Raw genomic sequence first — 24985 nt, forward strand, 5'->3', positions numbered from 1 at the left:
AGTGGAAAGATAACCAATAATTGCCAAAAGACAGTGTCCATATGGTGGCTCAATGGACCCCCTGCTCTCTATTGGAAAAGTGATATCTGATGCAGGACATTCTCCATATGGTGGCTCAGCAGATGTCCCACTCTCCATCTCCTGGTCCGTACGGAGATAGCCGGCAAATGACTGGTGGGACAACGTGTGGATCTCGGCAAAGCTGTAGTAGTTAATAAGAATCTTAATACAGTGGCTTAATGGGTCTTCTGCTACTCCATTATTATTATTATTACCAGTTATTTATATAGTGCACACATATTCCGCAGCGCTTTTACAGAGAGTAGTTGGCCATTCACATCAGTCCCTGCCCCAGTGGAGCTTACAATCTATGTTCCCTATCACACGCACACACACACATACACACTAGGGTTAATTTTTGTTGGGAGCCAATTAACCTACCAGTATATTTTTGGAATGTGGGAGGAAACCGGAGTACCCGGAGGAAACCCACGCAAGCACAGGGAGAATATACAAACTCCACACAGTTAGGGCCGTGGTGGGAATTGAACCCATGATCTCAGTGCTGTGAGGCAGTAATGCTACCAATACACCATCTGCTGCCCTCCATGCAGAGGTAGCTGGCAAGTGGTTGGTGGGAAGGAGTGTGGATCTTAGCACATCGGTATTAACTAGTAAAAATATCACCACAGCTGGTTTGGCATTGCTCCGCTCTCCAATGGAACAGGATTATCACATCAATATTAGCAGTAGTAGCACATTGGCAACAACTACTAGTATATAAAGATATTTGGGAAGGTGTAATAATTGATATTTCAAATCCAAACAGTGTTTGAAAATCTCATAGAGAATCTTAGTTCTTTATTATAAGTGGTCAGGAGAAGTTAATGGTTAATGCATTGCTTTGTTACTAAATAGATAATAGCTAACATCCCTTACACCATTGGCAGTGGCATGGTACAGCAGGTAGAATCAGACATATTCCATTTGGAAATGGACTGATGACCATAGCCTGTATTACTTGGCCCAAGCAAGAGTTTTATTATTTCTCTCCTATAGTTGTGTTTACTTTGCAGCAGTTCTACAAAAAAGACATAATTTAGGTCTCTTCTGAATAGTAGATGGTGAGATGTATCTGCTGCTTGAACTCAGTTAATCATTAATTTGGCGTCTAGACTGAGGTGCTATTAATAGGTGAATACTGAGGGCAGTGACTATAATAAATGTATCCTCTGTCTTTCATCCTCATGGGAGCCTGTTACATCTTAGTGCTATATGGTCTTTACAACTGCACTTGGTGGATCTTTTCAAATTTGCTGCAATTTCCCAGATTGTATGATCTTAAATTCTTAAAGTAATGATGGACTGTCCTTTATAGGAGCTAATTTGAGCTGTTCCTGACATATTATAACTTCTGCATCAAGGAAATACGGTTTTGGACCAATACCCTCTGATAGCACTAGTTATTGGCCTTAGGAATTAGCAAGCAAAACATCATGATAAACTCATTGTGAGTTAATATTTACATTCTATAACTTTTTCTCAAGTTCTTGTATTTTTTTCAAATGCAACCTAAAAAGAATTTATTTAAATTATTTTTAAAATAAATTCAAAAATCAAGTACACTATTTATATTTTTCTAATAAACTCATATTAAGTCTTTGTATTATAAAATCTTTATGATCAGGAGAAATAATTATTTACCACCTCTAACTTTTACTTCAGGTCTAAATGATAACTACTTGTTGGGGGGAATTTGAAAAATATATTACAATATAAATTCTCCTTTACAAAATAAATTCACACATGATCATTAACTACATTATTTATATATGTCTAAGAAACTCATATTTTAAGCCTTTAAATTACAATGTATTTAAAATCATGAGAATTATAAATTTATTCAGATTTGAAACATTTAACTTTTACTATTTGTGTGTGTTTTATTATCTTCAATAAGGCATTGTAAAGTTACTTGAGATATTTACAAAATGTCTATCTGCTGAAACTCTGCCTAGACAATAGGTCATGTCAATACAAAAGGTCCCTGTGGTGATATAACAGGATGCCAGAGGCTGCTATGATCTAATTAGAATACAAGGTGTTACCCCTGCCAAAGTGTAATTAGCTTTTCACATTGTAGTAATTGACCTTAGGGATATTTCTACATCATTTAGAAGACAATGAGATAGGGACGGGAAGCTGCTGTGTTTATATGTCACGTCTCAGTGTAAGAATTCCTTCTGGCCATCCTGGGAAATTATGGAGAGAGATCAGGGAGGAATGACTATAAATAGTCTGTATCAGGCTATAAATAGCTGATGGAAGAGTTGCTGGTTTAGTTCCTGGTTGGAGAGCTGGATGTGTAAGAAAGAGACAGAAGGAAGAATCTCCAGAATAAGGTAATTATATTAAACATAAGGAGATTTTGATACATGCTCAGACATTTATATATATTAAATATAAGTACTATAAGTACCCCATCAGACTCTCCACCTCTCTACAATCTTTCAAACGGCTCACCAGACACACTACTTCATCAATGCCTTCCATCCCTCAGCCTAACTTGCTGCTACATGCTTCCTTCTCCCTGTGTAAACCATGCCTGTTTGTCTGTCCCTACCCTTTAGAATATAAGCTCTTGCAAGCAGGGCCCTCTACCCTCTTGTGCTTCTCCTTACTTTAGTTTCATCTACTTCTTACGCCCCACTAGGACACCTAACACTTGGTTGCTTATGCTCTGTTGCTTTTTTGGTTGATATGGTTACAAATGTAGCAATGCATATTATCCATTTCCTTGTCCAGCATTGTATTGTATTATACTTTATGTCACTTTTTTGTTGTGTACTTTTTAAGGAACCGCAGGACACTTGTGGTGCCATATAAGTAAATAATAATAATAATAATTGCATCATTTATGTATTATTTAAACAATCTCTAAAGCTATAGAAGTTATATGTGCCCAAAATTTCTAATTTTTCTATTATAATTGCATCCAAAAATATTCCAACATTTCAATTTTTTATTAGTATCATTAAAATTAAATAGTAACTTCCATATTACTCTGTGCATCAGGTTGCTATATATAAAGTGGTATGTAGGTGGCACATTCTTAATAGTATCTTACATATTACTCTGCACATCAAGTAAGTATTTATAAAGGGGTATCTAGGTGGCATCTCCTTCATAGTATGTTACATATTACTATATGCATCAAGTTAGTATATATAAAGGGGTATCTAGGTGGCAGCTCAATGAAAGTAACGTACATATTACTCTGTGCAACAGGTCAATAAAGTTAAAGAGGTATGTATTTAGCAGCTCTATCATAGTAATTTACATATAACTCTGTGCATCAGGTTAGTATATATGTAAAGCAGTATCTAGGTGGCAGTTCCATTATTTTATCTTATATATTACTCTGTACATTAGGTTAGTATATATAAAATGGTATCTCAGTAGCAGCACCATCATAGTATCTTACATGTTACTCTGTACAACAGGTTAGTATATATAAAGGGATATCTAGGTGGCAGCTTCAATAAAATAAATTACATATTGCTCAGTGTATCAGGTTAGTATTTATAAAGTGGTATCTATGTAGCAGCATCATCATAGTAACTTACATAATACTCTGTACATCAGGTTAGTATATATAAAGGGGAATCTAGGTGGCAGATCCAACAAAGAAAATTACATATTGCTCAGTGCATCAGGTTGGTATATTTGTTTTAAATGTTATATATAGTTCTGATACACTTATACTCATATTTAATTTTCATTTTTCATTGTCTTTGGCAGCAACCCCAACACTTGGACAAATAATATAATTTGAGAATTATTAAATTGGGGTTATTGTATTATCAATATATTGACACCTACTGGTGCAGAATTCTCTTCCCCTTCCCCTTTCCCTTGATACATATATAAAGCAGTATCTAGGTGGCAGTTCCATTATATTATCTTATATATTACTCTGTACATCAGGTTAGTATATATAAAGTGGTATCTCTGTAGCAGCATCATTATAGTATCTTACATTTCACTCTGTACATCAGGTTAGTATATATAAAGGGATATCTAGGGGGCAGCTCCAATAAAATAAATTACATATTGCTCAGTGCATCAGGTTGGTATATTTGTTTTTACTTTTATATATAGTTCTGATACACCTATACTCATATTTAATTTTCCACAATGTTTTCCATGTTTATAAAGCTCTGGGTGTAATGACTAGAGCTATTCAATTAGCTTCAGGGGCATAACTAGGTATTTGAAGGCTCAATAGCAAAAGTTTGTAAGAATCCGTATGTACCACCCAATGGTGAAAAAAGTAAATTAAACATGTAACTTTGACAAGGAATATGGGCACCTCTCAGCTCAAGGCTCCATAGCAGTTGAATTAAAGGTAGTTTTTACCATGATTAGCTGTCATTTTCCCAGTGTGAGAGACCCGTAGGCAGCATGTGGTAACTCACAGACTCAGTATAAAGTGTTTGACTCTTATGTTTCCCTGTGCATTAATCTCAATAGGGTGCATCTAAAACAGATTGATCTTTGCTCACCTGAGGCAACGTCTAAGTTTTAGGGGTAAACCTCATGTCAAATTGAATCTGCCCCTCAGTCACTCATACAAATGCACATATGCTGCTGTAAACATGCATATTTGTTTTATTTTACAAATTATCATGTCTAATTTGTTTATCATAGTTTTCTCTAGCTTTAGGGGTGTAGCCTAGGCCCTTACACTAAACCTACCCATGTCTCTCACACAAACTTTTTTTATTTACCTATTAAAATCCTGGTGTCTCATACAACAATGATCACTGATTTCTCTGCACACATCACACTGAGCAAAGTAACTGTAAGATGATCACATTATCCCCATTCCCATGGTGTGTGCAGAGATAAAGGCAGCATCCTGGTGCATCAGCTGACAGTAGGTGTGACAGGATCCGTATCATGTGTTACCCATCTATGGTCAGTGCTAGGGATGAGTAATGTATGATCTGCACAGTCTGAGGTCACAGTATGAAGAAAATTAGGAAAAATGAATAGACCAAGTATTTTATATCTAGAATCTATTTGCTGCTGGAGGGTAGATGTAAATTAGTATATAGCAATTGACAACATATTACAATTTTAAAACAATTATAAATGACTGGGTCATATTTGTAAGTTTATTTAAATATAAATCATGTTCCTTATATAATATAACAATATTACTCTAAAAGTAGATGTAACACACTAATCTTTATGCTTTTAAAAAAATTATTTTTTTCTTTATAGGGCAATTAAGGAGCAGGATCTGCACTAAGAATATTAGAAGACATTGTGGAAAGTGACATTTTTCTCTGATCAAGCAAAAAAGAGAACTTTTTTTTCTACTGGTGGATTCGCAAAAGCTACTTTAATTTTCTGAACAGAAAACAACATTTACATCTAACTAATATTTCATCTCATATATAATGAGTCTCATAGGAGAGAAAGTGCATCTGTGCTCTGAGTGTGACAAATGCTATACATGTAAATCACAGCTTGTAAGACATCAGAGGATTCACATAGGAGAGAAGCCATTTACATGTTCTGAATGCAGCAAATGTTTTTTTCAAAAGTCATCTCTTCTTACACATCAGAGGATTCACACAGGAGAGAAGCCATTTAAATGCTCTGAATGCAGCAAATGTTTTTCCAAAAAGCAGAATTGTGTTATACATAAGAGGATTCACACAGGAGAGAAGCCATTTAAATGCTCTGAATGCAGCAAGTGTTTTACTGAGAAAAAAACTCTTGTTAGACATCAGAGGATTCACACAGGAGAAAAGCCATTTAAATGTCCTGAATGTTTCAAGTGTTTTACCAGAAAGCATAGTTGTGTTATACATCAGAGGAGCCACACAGGAGAAAATCCATTTAAATGCTTTGAATGCAGCAAATATGTTTGCAGCAAGCAACAGCTTGTTATTCATCAGATGATTCATACAGGAGAAAAGCCATTTAAATGCTCTGAATGTAGCAAGTGTTTTACCACCAAGCTTGAACTTGTTAGACATCAGATGATTCATACAGGAGAAAAGCCATTTAAATGCTCTGAATGTAGCAAGTGTTTTACCAAGAAACAACATCTTATTAAACATGAGATGATTCATACAGGAGAAAAGCCATTTAAATGCTCTGATTGCTGCAAGTGTTTTATCGCAAAGTATAATCTTGTTCTACACCAGAGGATTCATACAGGAGAGAAACCATTTAAATGTTCTGAATGCTGCAAATGTTTTACCACCAAGCAGGAACTTGTTAAACATCAGATGATTCACACAGGAGAGAAACCATATAAATGCTCTGAATGTAGCAAATGTTTTACCACCAAGATTAAACTTATTAGACATCAGAGGAGTCACACAGAAGAGAAGCCATAAAAATGCTCTGAATGTAGCAAGTGTTTTACTCAGAAACAAAATCTTGTTAGACATCAGAGGAGTCACACAGGAGAGAATACATTACAGTATGATGTCACAGTGAAAACATTTCTGTAATTTGTAGATTATTATAACCAAAGTAAATTCCATTACAAAATTCTGTTGATTCTGTTGACCTTCAGTCTGTCTAACATGTGATGTCTGTCTATTGAATGTCTATTTAAATACTGTATATCTATCACCTGGATCCCATAAAAAACATATAACCGGGTGTACCTTAGAGCAATTTTAAATTTTACTAAAAAAAAATGAAAAATTAAATTAAACAATCTCAACAGATACTGTAGTTACAAAATGAGTCAACTGACATGTTGTCCTTGAGCTTGTACAGGGCAATCACCTACTGAAGTTGCTCTGTGGGGAGAAAAGAAAGGTACAGTATTACAACACCAATATACAGTACAATATTGTACAGTTTATTATAAAATCTTAACATCCAATATGGACTGTCACTACTGTAAATACAGTACTTTACCATGAGTGATGCCCCTTGTAAAATGTGGGCCCTGGCCCAGCTATTGGTCCAGTTGTGGTCTCCCATGGATTACAACTTGGCCTGTATTGGAAAAAAAATACATTATTCATATTACAGTATGGTGCTTTACTGTATTATTATCCTTTATAATGTATGGTGATACAGGGGTTGAGTAGCTCCTAACAAATGACATAAACAAATGAGTAAAACAATAAAACAGCTATATACAGTAAAAGACAATGCATGGCAATTACAGTCCTTGGTATGCAGTCTAAACATTGCTGCACCAATGGTGATGACACTGAATTGAGCATCAGGGTGGCAGACACTGAGGTGTAGGTGCTGTTGTAGTGAGTATGGAGTAATGAATAGACTAAGTAAGACAAAGAAAAATACAAGAAGGGAGAGGGCCTTGCTCATGAGAGCTTTAAGTACATTTTAAAGGGGGCAGCCAGAAAGGGAGCATATAACAGAGGGTTTGGATGAGAAATGGCTGGAATAAATTAAGAAGTTCTTCAGAGTCCATTTTATGTGTAGTAGAGGGGGAGAATTCCAGAGGTAGCAACATATTCAAAATCATTCACTGACACTGACATAAATATATATATATTTATATATATATATATATATATTATATATATACTGTATATAAACGATCATCCAAGCAACAGATTCCACCATGGGCTCAGGCAGTGCCATATCAGGATAGCAGTGTACCCTGTGCTGCACTGCTGCCCTTATCGCTCCCCCCACCCCCTTGTCCCCCGGAGCGCTTACCTTTTTCTGCCATTAGGTGGGTGGAGGATGGGGATCTTCATCTGTGTTTCTTTGCAAGCAGCGCGCATTACTGCAGGAGGTCTCTCCGCAGACCTCCAGGGCCTGGCAGTTTGCGATCGGTGACCTTGGAGGATTCCACCCTATGCGTAGGCACCAGCCGCTCCACCCTCCTTATGGCCCTGGGCTGAGGCATTGGTCATACCAGCACACTATTTCCAAAAGTCACCAATTTTTAATCTCCATAACAATTTCTTTCAAGCAGCACTTTTTCCAGCAGCATATTAGAATCTTTCAGCATATCATACTTTACATATCAGTCTGAATATCTACTGCTGGGGTAAACCCTAATTCCAAGAGCCTGCTTCCAAATATGTATATATGTGTGTACAGATGGGTCCTCATACAACTAGCCTCATTGCTTGTTAAATAATATGCATTTGAAGGTAAAAAGTCTCAATAGAGACACTCGCACTACCGAGGCACAGGGAGTGTTATGTGTGGCATGACTTGTAGTGGATGGAGGATAGATGTCTGTGGACAGATCTGTATAACATCACTCTTCAGTGTTGGCAGCTGGCACCTCTTTTTATCTTGTTTGGGTGCCCTCCTGCTGATCACTCACCCCTGACATGACCAACAAACAAAAAGGCAGCACTCCAAGTCTGGAATCTTTGGTGAAAAATCAGGTGCTGTTTTAATCAACGTTTCCTGAGGAAGGGGTACTGGACCCCAAAATGTTGATTTAAACAGCACCTGATTTTTCACCAAAGATGCCAGACTTGGAGTGACACCTAATTGTTTGTTGGATATGCATACATGCAGTACACACACTTATATATATATTACAGTGAGGTACAGAAACAGCACTCAATCCCATATGTTTCTGTGTAAATGCAGTTACTTTACATCAATATTTATATTCCACTATAATCCCGTTTTTGTGGTGGCAGCTGTATGTTCTCCAGAAGAATCAGTTGTTTTATGATCCCAGAAGATTATGGAAAACAAAAAGGTGAGAACAAGTTAGTCCTTTTATACACCCAAAGGCAGCTGGTTAAGTACTCCAAATATAGGATTTAAGGAGAGAGAAAACACTTCTCATAGTGTAGTACATTTAAAAGAGGTTTTAATCCAAAATACACACAACACACATAAAAATGGAGAATTACATTAGTAAAAATTCAAACAAGCTTATCTGATAGTAGCTGGTCTCAGAGTTTAGGGATACACCCACAGTCCTCAACACTTTTCGTCCTTAGTGCAAATTGAGCTGGACCTCCTGAAGAAGTACCTAGAAACCCCCCCTGTCCGACCTGGTGAGCAGCGCTGCTGCTGAATAAAATATTTTTTTTTTCAAAGATTGACACTGCCTGGGCTGGCTGTAGGGGGAGCTGCAGCGGGCAAGCTCCTCCCAGTTAGTCCCCAGGCCGGGCACCGTGATCCGGATGAATCAGCGCCTCATGCCACCCTGGACACAATGTAACTGCCAGCCAGGGCCGCCATCAGGGGGGACTGCCGGGCCTAAAGTCCTGGGCCCAGACAGAAAGGGTCGCCTTGGAAGGCAGCACAGTTGATAAGCGCCAGCGGCATATTGTAGGATGTGCCGCAAGCCAATCAGGAGCCGCTGCCGCGGTGGCTGGCTTCAAATGCAAAATAGTACTGTTACCCGGGCCCCTCTATCCGGGAGAGTGTTTGCCAAGAAGACAAAAGCCAGGGGAGAGGGAGGAAGAGCAGCAGCTGCGGGGGTGATAGCAAAAGGGAGAAGAATAAGTCTGCATCCGCTGCTGCGCGATGGTGAAGACCTCAAAGGAGCAGGAGATGGTGCGGGGGATCCAGCTTCCTTTCCAGCTTTTCCAGTGGTACAGACAGCTCTCCCATCCCCCCACACCCCTGGAATAACATACAGCAGACAGCTCTGCATAATCTAATAAATATTATCCTCCCATCCCCCACCCACTGGGAATAGCAGACAGCTGGCATAATCTAATAAATAGTATCCTCCTATTAAAACTCTTGAAGTACACAATTAAGTGTATGTTGCAGGCTTATTCTGGTTAGACGCTTTTGTCATTGGGTCTGTAACCAATTATTTGGAAACCCCCCTTTCAAAATCCTGTGTTTGCCACTGGTAGGAATTTGCAATATCAAAACAGTAACAATTATATGCAATATGTATATGAATTTAAGTGAAATTATAGTATATTACAATGTAATAAAATATTTTAAGAAAGTTTTATAAAGTATTAGAATACCAATGGCCATCTAAGAAATGAAGTACAAGTCAGACTAAATCTACAAGAGGAGGTATATCTAGCTATAACTATGCAATAGACCAGTGTTTCTCAAACTCGGTACTCAGGACACCACACGGTTCACATTTTGCAGGTCACCCAGCAGGTGCACAGGTGTAATCATTACTCACTGACACATCTTAAAAGTTCCACAGGTGGAGATAATTATTTCACTTCATTCAGTGTTGAGACATGGAAAACATGCACTGTTTGGGGTCTTGAGGACCGAGTTTGAGAATCTGTGCAATAGACCATATTTATGCACTCTCTCACTTTTTTAGGACATGACTGTAAAATAAAATAATTAGGGCAAGTCAGATAAAACAAAAGGAAATGAGACAATAAATTATCTTAGGTGACCTGCCATAACAGAAATCATTCTGTGGGGTAAATCTTCCAAAGTGAGAGTTTTTAGAAGTGAGTTTTAAAATAGAAGTTGCCCACAGCAACCAATCAGATTCTAGCTGATATCTTCAAAAAGGTACTAGTTTAATGTTAAGTAGAATCTAATTGATTGCTATGGGCAACATCTCTTCTAAAACTCACTACTAATAACTTTCACTTTAATAAATTTACCCCCTGTGTGTTCAAAAACACTCCAGATGTTAGCCTGAGTTTGGGCATGAAGACACTCTATATAAACTACTCATTTTTAGGAGAAAGCTAGGACACCCTTTTCAATATTAAAAATAGCCATGTGTCTTTCCCAGTAAAGTACCTCTAGCATAAAAACTTTCCATTCACTCAATGTGGGAGAGGATTGTAGAATCCAAATTTTGAGAATTAGCTGCTTGTCTACTTTCACCATAACCATCAAGTAGGGTTTCCAAGGATCTACAGATGATTCTGATTCCCAGGTGGAGAAGTCAGTGAAAAGGAAAGTAGCAGCGTTATTAGATCATTTAAGTTTCAATGAATATTTTAAGTAATATAAGAATTTGTTGCAAAATCTAACAACTTTTCCACAATACCAGATGTGTTGGAATGGAGAGGCATTTGAGTGGTTACGTTTGATACAAGTCCCAGTGGCCGATACCACAAAGTGTATTCTATAGGCAGCAGATAAATAAGTCTGATTCAATACTCTAAGGTGAATCTCTTGTAGCTGTGGTGACTTAAGGTTAGGTAGAACAAACTAAATTTGCAAGGATTAACTCAAAGTCAGGTAACTCAGGTATTTCTATGTGCCATGTCTAGGAAATAGTGGACCAAGCTTGTGAGTTCAAATCAATTAAATGGGAGTAGAGATGATGTATTCTAAATTAAGTCATATAACATAAAGAGAGTATTTGAGATAAAACATCTGGACTGTCTTAGGCTCACAGAGGGTTCATATTTTTCTTGTAGCTATATAAATGAAAGAATAGTGCCACTCGGGTTCATTCACATCATTGATGGACATGATGTCCTTTAGCCCCAGAGTCTGTAGAGGCTATTATTAGAGAGGGAATGAACATCAGGTTAACCCACAAAGGAATATAAGGGGATGAAAGAGGATTTATCATTAAGTGTGCAATGACGCTAAACCATGTTTTATAGGGATAAAAAAAATTGACAACAGAAAATCAAGGGAAATGTCATTTTTAGGTTTTGCAGCAAGGCTGCCAGAGCATATAAGTAAAACAAGGCCTCCTCTATAGCAGGGTTAGAGTGATGGTCAGTATGTAGCAACCAATCAGCCACATTGTGAAACAAGGCAGATTTTGCAAATGCCGCAACATGAGGTATGCTTCGTACTCCTTTGGTTTTTGGCATATATGCTCAGGAATGATTCATCCTGGGTTTCTGATAATGCCAGATAAATTTGAATAATATTTGTGTGTAATGAAGAATATTAACTTTCGTCAATTTAAGAGGTAGTGTTTGTAAAAGATATGCTAGCTTTGGGAATATTATACATTTGATCACTGTAATTCGGCCTAGTAGAGAATCTTAAGGTCCTTCCTAATAAAATTTGAGATTGTAGTTTATTCAGTAGTTTTGAAAAATGAACACTATAGAGGGACAACAATCGGGCTGGTATATAAATACATCAATATTTGTGCTTATGAGGTGTGACAGTAAATACAGAAGCTATATAAGTATGACAGTATAGAGAAGGAGTCACATTAATAGGAAGCAATTCAGATTTGTCTATGATATCCTGAAACTAAATAAAGAAAATGTGTCTAAAATTGCAGGAATGGAGTGTAAAGGATCCGATAGAAAGAACATCATATCATCTGCAAATAAAAACAACTTGCTTTCTTGGTCAATATTGGCAATTTTAGTAAAGGCGGGTTTTTGTTGAAGTGCTATCGCCAGTGGTTCGAGGACAGTTACAAATAAGAATGGGGAAAGGGGGCACCCCTGTCACGTCCCTCTTTGAATATAGAAAAGGTGGTTACAAATATTTATTAGTGAGGACTCGAGAAATGGGGGAAGAATATAGAGAGGTTAAAAGTTTGGGTAAGCTTACATTTCCCCAGCACGATGAAGGCAGAATCTGCTAATTGCCCAAAAAGTCAAATAACCAATGCCACATTACTTCATTGTATATGGGGATGTAGAAAAGTGAAAACAATTTTGGTGTAAAGTAGTTTAATTTCTAAATAATATGTTCTACCTTCAGCTAACACCCAACCCATTAGCATGTTTTGTTATAACTTTAAATTATGGAATTTAGGCCTGGATAAAGCAACTAAATTCTGTCTTTTGACTGTTTTTATAACTGTGGCTAAAAAAAATTTTCTTTTACATTGGACCAGTAAAACTTCTCCGTCCCTTTCTAAGATTAAGCACAGAATTCTACTACTCTGTTACTATGATTGCTCCTCAACCATACCTGATATTAAATAAAGGAGTAAAAAAATAATATCAGAAATGGGAACCCTTTATTAACACCTTAGAAATATCGTCTCAAGGCCACATTGTTAAACTTTTTCGAAAGTATTGATTGGTATCTCATTAGCTGTATTTCATGTTCTGTTTAAGCAGTGAGATCAAACCCTCTTCCTACTTCTGTACACATGCCTTTTATACTTCTCTTCTTATGATTGATATCTATTGGATATTAATTCTACTTTGAGACAATTTAATTATTTATTAATTTTTCTCCAAACTCCCTTCCCTTTTGTTCCCTCTTTTATTTTCTAACCTTGATAAAGCTGACTTACAGCGAAATGCACATTGGCACGCCCGTTGTGTGTACCACATGTGTTATAAATCCTAAATGTCATAATATCAATGTGAGATGGAATTATAATTTACACCATGTTTCTTTGTTCTGTAATAGGTCATATGGACATGTAGAAACTCTGTTATCAATTGCAATCCACACTCTGCAACATTGTATCTATGTGAGGGAATGTTTGTAGTGCAGCTGCAACAGTATCAGTTTACCAACCCGATATGCTTAAAATAGGATTTATCAGGCTATCCTAACTAACATGATTAATAGATCTATATGGTGCTCATAGACATAGAAACCACAGTGATATACTCTTGATGAAAATGATTTCCGTGTATGTTAGCATTGAGTGATATCTTATTAATAGGATGGTAAACACAACGTTATTACCTAGCAGAAAGATGTTGATTTAATATCATCAAGACCTTATCTACCAGATGCAGTTTTGTCTTTATGGGTTTTTTTGTGAATAAACAGATATCAATTCTCCATACCAACAGTGAAGAGAGCCACAGTAATTAATTATATAGGAGGAGTAGGAACACATGCGGAGTAATATGTATTAATTTGATAAGACCTGATAGCCAGATTGAGAGTGAATGTCACATGAATTTACCAAGATAAGTCCAATGTAATACATTTCCCAATTTGACAAGTATGGGAGAAATAATCCCTCTACTTTATTATATATAAACTGTGGCTCTTATACTGTCTGCACATAAGGACAAGTGTGAAACAAATTATTCACATATTTAATTAAGGCTACTTAGATTCTATACATGCATGTGCATGAAGGGATTGAACTGTAGTTACATTCTATAATCCTGCAACTATAATAATTATTGTATGGGAGTGGTCTTTTGGCACAAGAAGTAATTTAATTTAACTTACACCATCTCTCTAATTTAAGAGAGTGGCATATTAATCCAGAGTTTCATCTACAAATTGACCTAGAAATAAGAATATGGTCACACTATAAGGGTACTTTTGAATTTTTATTTCACCAATTTCAATTCTTTTTCACTTTTCATATTTTTTTTTTCTACTTTTAACCTCTATTTCGCTGGTCATGTCCCATGTTGGGGCATTTTAATGTATATCTAATAAAGATTGATTTTTATTTCTTAATAACTTTACTGTGCACCATACAATAGACAATCTTTTCTTCTCCCTTCTGTTGGTGTTTTTGAATATACATATTTATTTGTCTTTTGGCAGCACCCCTTTTATATTCAATTATTTAAGGGTTTTCTTCAAAATTGTAGTGTGCAGATGTCTATGTTCCTTTGTCTTTTTCTCATTTTCTAACCCCCAAATGTTTTTTTTTTCTATTACTTTTCCACTTTTCTGTTTCTGCAGTTTATCATTTTAAGTATAGTGGATATATTTTTCAGTATTTGTGGAAATGCTATCATATCATACTATAACAAGTGTTTACATAATGTTATCTATCTTTCACATGGTAAATTTTAAATTTTGAGGTAGAAATCTACCGTTTGCTATTCATTTTTCTGTGGCTAATGAATGTGATCTTTTTCTATTGTTGGTAATTAGCCTTCCATTCTCACTATACTTCATGTTATAAAAACCAATACATTTTGTTTTTAAAAAAAGAGTGAGGGGAGGCCAAACAATATGGCAGGGTGACTCAGACAGACGATCCCAGGTTACCAGATCAAATGCTTTTTCAGCATACAAAGATAATAGGTACCTGGGATAAATGGGATCATCACTCTTTGAATTGTGTATTGATTGTAGCACAGTTAAGACTTTTCTAATATTAGTAATCTAACTTCAGCCCCATATAAACCCCATTTAGTCAGATTGTATAGTATGAATTTGATTTTAACTATTTGGTTCGGGTCTATAGTATCAATTAGATTGTATATGAAATTGAGAAACAGAGTCTAAATTGAAAGGTGACAGTTCCCACATATCCTGTATCACTGTATTTTCAAGTATCTTTATTGCTGTTGTCAATCATGGATCAGTCTAAGTTGTCAGTCTATGGAACAGGAGTATCACACCTCTATTAGCAGTAGTAACACTTTGTCAACAACTAAAAGTCTATAAAGATATTTGGAAAAAATAAAAAAGGACATTTCAAATTTAAACAGTGTTTGACAATCTCATAGAGAATCATAGCTAACATCCCTTACACAACTGACATTGGCATGATTTGGGAGGCGGAATCAGAAATATTCAATTTGGAAATGGACTGATGACAACAGCCTGTATTCATTGGCCCAAACAAGAGTCTTCGTATTTCTTTCCTATAGCCATGTTTACTTTGCAGCAGTATTACAATAAACACATGATTTTGATCTCTTCTAAATTGTAAATGGTGAGATGTGTCTTCTGCTTGAACTCAGTTTATCTTTAATATGGCCTCTAGTCTGAAGTGATATTAATAGGAAAATAGAAAGGTGGTGACAAATATTTTTTAGTGAGGAAGCGAGTAATAGCTGAATAATATAGAGAAGTTAGAAGTTCAAGGCTAGAAGTTAAATAAAGTGTGGGGTAGGCCAAAGCAGAGGAGTAAGAACTAATTTAGAAAATTGTGCTGTGAATATGAAAAAATAAATGTACCACAGATAAATATAATAAAAGATATAAAAAAATGGGTGAATACTCTGATAATAGATGTTCAATATTTGAAAGACATCACACAAAAAGGTAAAAAACATATCAATAAAATGAGAAATGTAGCAGCACTTAAATAAGCGACAACAATAAATAGCAATATTTATATCAAAATCTCCACAACTCCAAAATAAGTTTAAAGATGAGAGTATCTAATTTATTCCTCACAGCTGTGTCCAGGTTAAAAGAAATGTCTCTCTGTGCAAGTAATTGCTGAATCCACACACTTGCTGTGTGTGCTTAAGTAGAAGTCTTTTACAGTCACTAGACAGGACCCTGCCCAATTAGATCTTTATTCCAATATCCACCAGATGAAAACATAATAATAATAAAAAAATAGTCAACAAAAAATCATAAAAAAACAAAAACAAAAAAATCTCATATAGCTCGTCTGTAATGTGATAAATTTATTTACTTACCAGTCTCTTGCTGCAATGATGTACAGTCCCCTCAATATATCAGTAAATGCCAATATTTCTATTTATCCTTGTATCTTTGGGTTTGTTGGCACCAAAGGAGCAATCAGCAAGTGGAAAGATAACCAATAATTGCCAAAAGACAGTGTCCATATGGTGGCTCAATGGACCCCCTGCTCTCTATTGGAAAAGTGATATCTGATGCAGGACATTCTCCATATGGTGGCTCAGCAGATGTCCCACTCTCCATCTCCTGGTCCGTACGGAGATAGCCGGCAAATGACTGGTGGGACAACGTGTGGATCTCGGCAAAGCTGTAGTAGTTAATAAGAATCTAAATACAGTGGCTTAATGGGTCTTCTGCTACTCCATTATTATTATTATTACCAGTTATTTATATAGTGCACACATATTCCGCAGCGCTTTTACAGAGAGTAGTTGGCCATTCACATCAGTCCCTGCCCCAGTGGAGCTTACAATCTATGTTCCCTATCACACGTACACACAATTTTTGTTGGGAGCCAATTAACCTACCAGTATATTTTTGGAATGTGGGAGGAAACCGGAGTACCCGGAGGAAACCCACGCAAGCACAGGGAGAATATACAAACTCCACACAGTTAGGGCCGTGGTGGGAATTGAACCCATGATCTCAGTGCTGTGAGGCAGTAATGCTACCAATACACCATCTGCTGCCCTCCATGCAGAGGTAGCTGGCAAGTGGTTGGTGGGAAGGAGTGTGGATCTTAGCACATCGGTATTAACTAGTAAAAATATCACCACAGCTGGTTTGGCATTGCTCCGCTCTCCAATGGAACAGGATTATCACATCAATATTAGCAGTAGTAGCACATTGGCAACAACTACTAGTATATAAAGATATTTGGGAAGGTGTAATAATTGATATTTCAAATCCAAACAGTGTTTGAAAATCTCATAGAGAATCTTAGTTCTTTATTATAAGTGGTCAGGAGAAGTTAATGGTTAATGCATTGCTTTGTTACTAAATAGATAATAGCTAACATCCCTTACACCATTGGCAGTGGCATGGTACAGCAGGTAGAATCAGACATATTCCATTTGGAAATGGACTGATGACCATAGCCTGTATTACTTGGCCCAAGCAAGAGTTTTATTATTTCTCTCCTATAGTTGTGTTTACTTTGCAGCAGTTCTACAAAAAAGACATAATTTAGGTCTCTTCTGAATAGTAGATGGTGAGATGTATCTGCTGCTTGAACTCAGTTAATCATTAATTTGGCCTCTAGACTGAGGTGCTATTAATAGGTGAATACTGAGGGCAGTGACTATAATAAATGTATCCTCTGTCTTTCATCCTCATGGGAGCCTGTTACATCTTAGTGCTATATGGTCTTTACAACTGCACTTGGTGGATCTTTTCAAATTTGCTGCAATTTCCCAGATTGTATGATCTTAAATTCTTAAAGTAATGATGGACTGTCCTTTATAGGAGCTAATTTGAGCTGTTCCTGACATATTATAACTTCTGCATCAAGGAAATACGGTTTTGGACCAATACCCTCTGATAGCACTAGTTATTGGCCTTAGGAATTAGCAAGCAAAACATCATGATAAACTCATTGTGAGTTAATATTTACATTCTATAACTTTTTCTCAAGTTCTTAAATTCTTTTTAGGTTGCATTTGAAAAAAATACATTTAAATTATTTTTAAAATAAATTCAAAAATCAAGTACACTATTTATATTTTTCTAATAAACTCATATTAAGTCTTTGTATTATAAAATCTTTATGATCAGGAGAAATAATTATTTACCACCTCTAACTTTTACTTCAGGTCTAAATGATAACTACTTGTTGGGGGGAATTTGAAAAATATATTACAATATAAATTCTCCTTTACAAAATAAATTCACACATGATCATTAACTACATTATTTATATATGTCTAAGAAACTCATATTTTAAGCCTTTATATTACAATGTATTTAAAATCATGAGAATTATAAAATGTATTCAGATTTTAAACATTTTAACTTTAACTATTTGTGTGTGTTTTATTATCTTCAATAAGGCATTGTAAAGTTACTTGAGATATTTACAAAATGTCTATCTGCTGAAACTCTGCCTAGACAATAGGTCATGTCAATACAAAAGGTCCCTGTGGTGATATAACAGGATGCCAGAGGCTGCTATGATCTAATTAGAATACAAGGTGTTACCCCTGCCAAAGTGTAATTAGCTTTTCACATTGTAGTAATTGACCTTAGGGATATTTATACCTCATTTACAAGACAATGAGCTAGGCATGGGAAGCTGCTGTGTTTATATGTCACGTCTCAGTGTAAGAATTCCTTCTGGCCATCCTGGGAAATTATGGAGAGAGATCAGGGAGGAATGACTATAAATATTCTGTATCAGGCTATAAATAGCTGATGGAAGAGTTGCTGGTTTAGTTCCTGGTTGGAGAGCTGGACAGCTGGATGTGTAAGAAAGAGACAGAAGGAAGAATCTCCAGAATAAGGTAATTATATTAAACATAAGGAGATTTTGATACATGCTCAGACATTTATATATATTAAATATAAGTACTATAAGTACCCCATCAGACTCTCCACCTCTCTACAATCTTTCAAACAGCTCCCCAGACACACTACTTCATCAATGCCTTCCATCCCTCAGCCTAACTTGCTGCTACATGCTTCCTTCTCCCTGTGTAAACCATGCCTGTTTGTCTATCCCTACCCTTTAGAATATAAGCTCTTGCAAGCAGGGCCCTCTACCCTCTTGTGCTTCTCCTTACTTTAGTTTCATCTACTTCTTACGCCCCACTAGGACACCTAACACTTGGTTGCTTATGCTCTGTTGCTTTTTTGGTTGATATGGTTACGAATGTAGCAATGCATATTATCCATTTCCTTGTCCAGCATTGTATTGTATTATACTTTATGTCACTTTTTTGTTGTGTACTTTTTAAGGAACCGCAGAACACTTGTGGTGCCATATAAGTAAATAATAATAATAATAATTGCATCATTTATGTATTATTTAAACAATCTCTAAAGCTATAGAAGTTATATGTGCCCAAAATTTCTAATTTTTCTATTATAATTGCATCCAAATATAATCCAACATTTCAATTTTTTATTAGTATCATTAAAATTAAATAGTAACTTCCATATTACTCTGTGCATCAGGTTGCTATATATAAAAGTGGTATGTAGGTGGCACATTCTTAATAGTATCTTACATATTACTCTGCACATCAAGTAAGTATTTATAAAGGGGTATCTAGGTGGCATCTCCTTCATAGTATGTTACATATTACTATATGCATCAAGTTAGTATATATAAAGGGGTATCTAGGTGGCAGCTCAATGAAAGTAACGTACATATTACTCTGTGCAACAGGTCAATAAAGTTAAAGAGGTATGTATTTAGCAGCTCTATCATAGTAATTTACATATAACTCTGTGCATCAGGTTAGTATATATGTAAAGCAGTATCTAGGTGGCAGTTCCATTATATTATCTTATATATTACTCTGTACATTAGGTTAGTATATATAAAATGGTATCTCAGTAGCAGCACCATCATAGTATCTTACATGTCACTCTGTACAACAGGTTAGTATATATAAAGGGGTATCTAGGTGGCAGCTTCAATAAAATAAATTACATATTGCTCAGTGCATCAGGTTAGTATTTATAAAGTGGTATCTATGTAGCAGCATCATCATAGTAACTTACATAATACTCTGTACATCAGGTTAGTATATATAAAGGGGAATCTAGGTGGCAGATCCAACAAAGAAAATTACATATTGCTCAGTGCATCAGGTTGGTATATTTGTTTTAAATGTTATATATAGTTCTGATACACTTATACTCATATTTAATTTTCATTTTTCATTGTCTTTGGCAGCAACCCCAACACTTGGACAAATAATATAATTTGAGAATTATTAAATTGGGGTTATTGTATTATCAATATATTGACACCTACTGGTGCAGAATTCTCTTCCCCTTCCCCTTTCCCTTGATACATATATAAAGCAGTATCTAGGTGGCAGTTCCATTATATTATCTTATATATTACTCTGTACATCAGGTTAGTATATATAAAGTGGTATCTCTGTAGCAGCACCATTATAGTATCTTACATTTCACTCTGTACAACAGGTTAGTATATATAAAGGGGTATCTAGGTGGCAGCTCCAATAAAATAAATTACATATTGCTCAGTGCATCAGGTTGGTATATTTGTTTTTACTTTTATATATAGTTCTGATACACCTATACTCATATTTAATTTTCCACAATGTTTTCCATGTTTATAAAGCTCTGGGTGTAATGACTAGAGCTATTCAATTAGCTTCAGGGGCATAACTAGGTATTTGAAGGCTCAATAGCAAAAGTTTGTAAGAATCCGTATGTACCACCCAATGGTGAAAAAAGTAAATTAAACATGTAACTTTGACAAGGAATATGGGCACCTCTCAGCTCAAGGCTCCATAGCAGTTGAATTAAAGGTAGTTTTTACCATGATTAGCTGTCATTTTCCCAGTGTGAGAGACCCGTAGGCAGCATGTGGTAACTCACAGACTCAGTATAAAGTGTTTGACTCTTATGTTTCCCTGTGCATTAATCTCAATAGGGTGCATCTAAAACAGATTGATCTTTGCTCACCTGAGGCAACGTCTAAGTTTTAGGGGTAAACCTCATGTCAAATTGAATCTGCCCCTCAGTCTTATACAAATGCACATATGCTGCTGTACACATGCATATTTGTTTTATTTTACAAATTATCATGTCTAATTTGTTTATCATAGTTTTCTCTAGCTTTAGGGGTGTAGTCTAGGCCCTTACACTAAACCTACCCATGTCTCTCACACAAACTTTTTTTATTTACCTATTAAAATCCTGGTGTCGCATACAACAATGATCACTGATTTCTCTGCACACATCACACTGAGCAAAGTAACTGTAAGATGATCACATTATCCCCATTCCCATGGTGTGTGCAGAGATAATGGCAGCATCCTGGTGCATCAGCTGACAGTAGGTGTGACAGGATCCGTATCATGTGTTACCCATCTATGGTCAGTGCTGGGGATGAGTAATGTATGATCTGCACAGTCTGAGGTCACAGTATGAAGAAAATTAGGAAAAATGAATAGACCAAGTATTTTATATCCAGTATCTATTTGCTGCTGGAGGGTAGATGTAAATTAGTATATAGCAATTGACAACATATTACAATTTTAAAACAATTATAAATGACTGGGTCATATTTGTAAGTTTATTTAAATATAAATCATGTTCCTTATATAATATAACAATATTACTCTAAAAGTAGATGTAACACACTAATCTTTATGCTTTTAAAAAAAATATTTTTTTCTTTATAGGGCAATTAAGGAGCAGGATCTGCACTAAGAATATTAGAAGACATTGTGGAAAGTGACATTTTTCTCTGATCAAGCAAAAAAGAGAACTTTTTTTTCTACTGGTGGATTCGCAAAAGCTACTTTAATTTTCTGAACAGAAAACAACATTTACATCTAACTAATATTTCATCTCATATATAATGAGTCTCATAGGAGAGAAAGTGCATCTGTGCTCTGAGTGTGACAAATGCTATACATGTAAATCACAGCTTGTAAGACATCAGAGGATTCACATAGGAGAGAAGCCATTTACATGTTCTGAATGCAGCAAATGTTTTTTTCAAAAGTCATCTCTTCTTACACATCAGAGGATTCATACAGGAGAGAAGCCATTTAAATGCTCTGAATGCAGCAAATGTTTTTCCAAAAAGCAGAATTGTGTTATACATCAGAGGATTCACATAGGAGAGAAGCCATTTAAATGCTCTGAATGCAGCAAGTGTTTTACTGAGAAAAAAACTCTTGTTAGACATCAGAGGATTCACACAGGAGAAAAGCCATTTAAATGTCCTGAATGTTTCAAGTGTTTTACCAGAAAGCATAGTTGTGTTATACATCAGAGGAGCCACACAGGAGAAAAGCCATTTAAATGCTTTGAATGCAGCAAATATGTTTGCAGTAAGCAACAGCTTGATATTCATCAGATGATTCATACAGGAGAAAAGCCATTTAAATGCTCTGAATGTAGCAAGTGTTTTACCACCAAGCTTGAACTTGTTAGACATCAGATGATTCATACAGGAGAAAAGCCATTTAAATGCTCTGAATGCAGCAAGTGTTTTACCAAGAAACAACATCTTATTAAACATGAGATGATTCATACAGGAGAGAAGCCATTTAAATGCTCTGATTGCAGCAAGTGTTTTATCGCAAAGTATAATCTTGTTCTACACCAGAGGATTCATACAGGAGAGAAACCATTTAAATGTTCTGAATGCTGCAAATGTTTTACCACCAAGCAGGAACTTTTGATTCACACAGGAGAGAAACCATATAAATGCTCTGAATGTAGCAAATGTTTTACCACCAAGATTAAACTTATTAGACATCAGAGGAGTCATACAGAAGAGAAGCCATAAAAATGCTCTGAATGTAGCAAGTGTTTTACTCAGAAACAAAATCTTGTTAGACATCAGAGGAGTCACACAGGAGAGAATACATTACAGTATGATGTCACAGTGAAAACATTTCTGTAATTTGTAGATTATTATAACCAAAGTAAATTCCATTGCAAAATTCTGTTGATTCTGTTGACCTTCTGTCTGTCTAACATGTGATGTCTGTCCATTGAATGTCTATTTAAATACTGTATATCTATCACCTGGATCCCATAAAAAACATATAACCGGGTGTACCTTAGAGCAATTTTAAATTTTACTAAAAAAAAATGAAAAATTAAATTAAACAATCTCAACAGATACAGTAGTTACAAAATGAGTCAACTGACATGTTGTCCTTGAGCTTGTACAGGGCAATCACCTTCTGAAGTTGCTCTGTGGGGAGAAAAGAAAGGTACAGTATTACAACACCAATATACAGTACAATATTGTACAGTTTATTATAAAATCTTAACATCCAATATGGACTGTCACTACTGTAAATACAGTACTTTACCATGAGTGATGCCCCTTTTAAAATGTGGGCCCTGGCCCAGCTATTGGTCCTGTTGTGGTCTCCCATGGATTACAACTTGGCTTGTATTGGAAAAAAAATACATTATTCATATTACAGTATGGTGCTTTACTGTATTATTATCCTTTATAATGTATGGTGATACAGGGGTTGAGTAGCTCCTAACAAATGACATAAACAAATGAGTAAAACAATAAAACAGCTATATACAGTAAAAGACAATGCATGGCAATTACAGTCCTTGGTATGCAGTCTAAACATTGCTGCACCAATGGTGATGACACTGAATTGAGCATCAGGGTGGCAGATACTGAGGTGTAGGTGCTGTTGTAGTGAGTATGGAGTAATGAATAGACTAAGTAAGACAAAGAAAAATACAAGAAGGGAGAGGGCCTTGCTCATGAGAGCTTTAAGTACATTTTAAAGGGGGCAGCCAGAAAGGGAGCATATAACAGAGGGTTTGGATGAGAAATGGCTGGAATAAATTAAGAAGTTCTTCAGAGTCCATTTTATGTGTAGTAGAGCGGGAGAATTCCAGAGGTAGCAACATATTCAAAATCATTCACTGACACTGACATAAATATATATATATATTTATATATATATATATATATATATATATATATATTATATATATACTGTATATAAACGATCATCCAAGCAACAGATTCCACCATGGGCTCAGGCAGTGCCATATCAGGATAGCAGTGTACCCTGTGCTGCACTGCTGCCCTTATCGCTCCCCCCACCCCCTTGTTCCCCGGAGCGCTTACCTTTTTCTGCCATTAGGTGGGTGGAGGATGGGGATCTTCATCTGTGTTTCTTTGCAAGCAGTGCGCATTACTGCAGGAGGTCTCTCCGCAGACCTCCAGGGCCTGACAGTTTGCGATCGGTGACCTTGGAGGATTCCACCCTATGCGTAGGCACCAGCCGCTCCACCCTCCTTATGGCCCTGGGCTGAGGCATTGGTCATACCAGCACACTATTTCCAAAAGTCACCAATTTTTAATCTCCATAACAATTTCTTTCAAGCAGCACTTTTTCCAGCAGCATATTAGAATCTTTCAGCATATCATACTTTACATATCAGTCTGAATATCTACTGCTGGGGTAAACCCTAATTCCAAGAGCCTGCTTCCAAATATGTATATATGTGTGTACAGATGGGTCCTCATACAACTAGCCTCATTGCTTGTTAAATAATATGCATTTGAAGGTAAAAAGTCTCAATAGAGACACTCGCACTACCGAGGCACAGGGAGTGTTATGTGTGGCATGACTTGTAGTGGATGGAGGATAGATGTCTGTGGACAGATCTGTATAACATCACTCTTCAGTGTTGGCAGCTGGCACCTCTTTTTATCTTGTTTGGGTGCCCTCCTGCTGATCACTCACCCCTGACATGACCAACAAACAAAAAGGCAGCACTCCAAGTCTGGAATCTTTGGTGAAAAATCAGGTGCTGTTTTAATCAACGTTTCCTGAGGAAGGGGTACTGGACCCCAAAATGTTGATTTAAACAGCACCTGATTTTTCACCAAAGATGTCAGACTTGGAGTGACACCTAATTGTTTGTTGGATATGCATACATGCAGTACACACACTTTAATATATATTACAGTGAGGTACAGAAACAGCACTCAATCCCTTATGTTTCTGTGTAAATGCAGTTA

The 24985-nt window shown here is 36.2% G+C and overlaps 3 pseudogenes; 2 read left to right on the forward strand and 1 right to left on the reverse strand.

The window, feature by feature from the left end:
* The window catches only part of LOC148522649 (uncharacterized), a 68345-nt pseudogene extending 61926 nt beyond the window's left edge, over nt 1-6419 (forward strand).
* LOC148522640 (uncharacterized) overlaps nt 1-24985 on the reverse strand; it is an 808266-nt pseudogene that overhangs the window by 686011 nt on the left and 97270 nt on the right.
* Nucleotides 21821-24985, forward strand: part of LOC148522650 (uncharacterized) — a 34279-nt pseudogene continuing 31114 nt past the window's right edge.

This window comes from Taudactylus pleione, unplaced genomic scaffold, assembly GCF_031769625.1.
Source record: "Taudactylus pleione unplaced genomic scaffold, aTauple2 ptg000145l, whole genome shotgun sequence".
Lineage (NCBI taxonomy): Eukaryota > Metazoa > Chordata > Amphibia > Anura > Myobatrachidae > Taudactylus > Taudactylus pleione.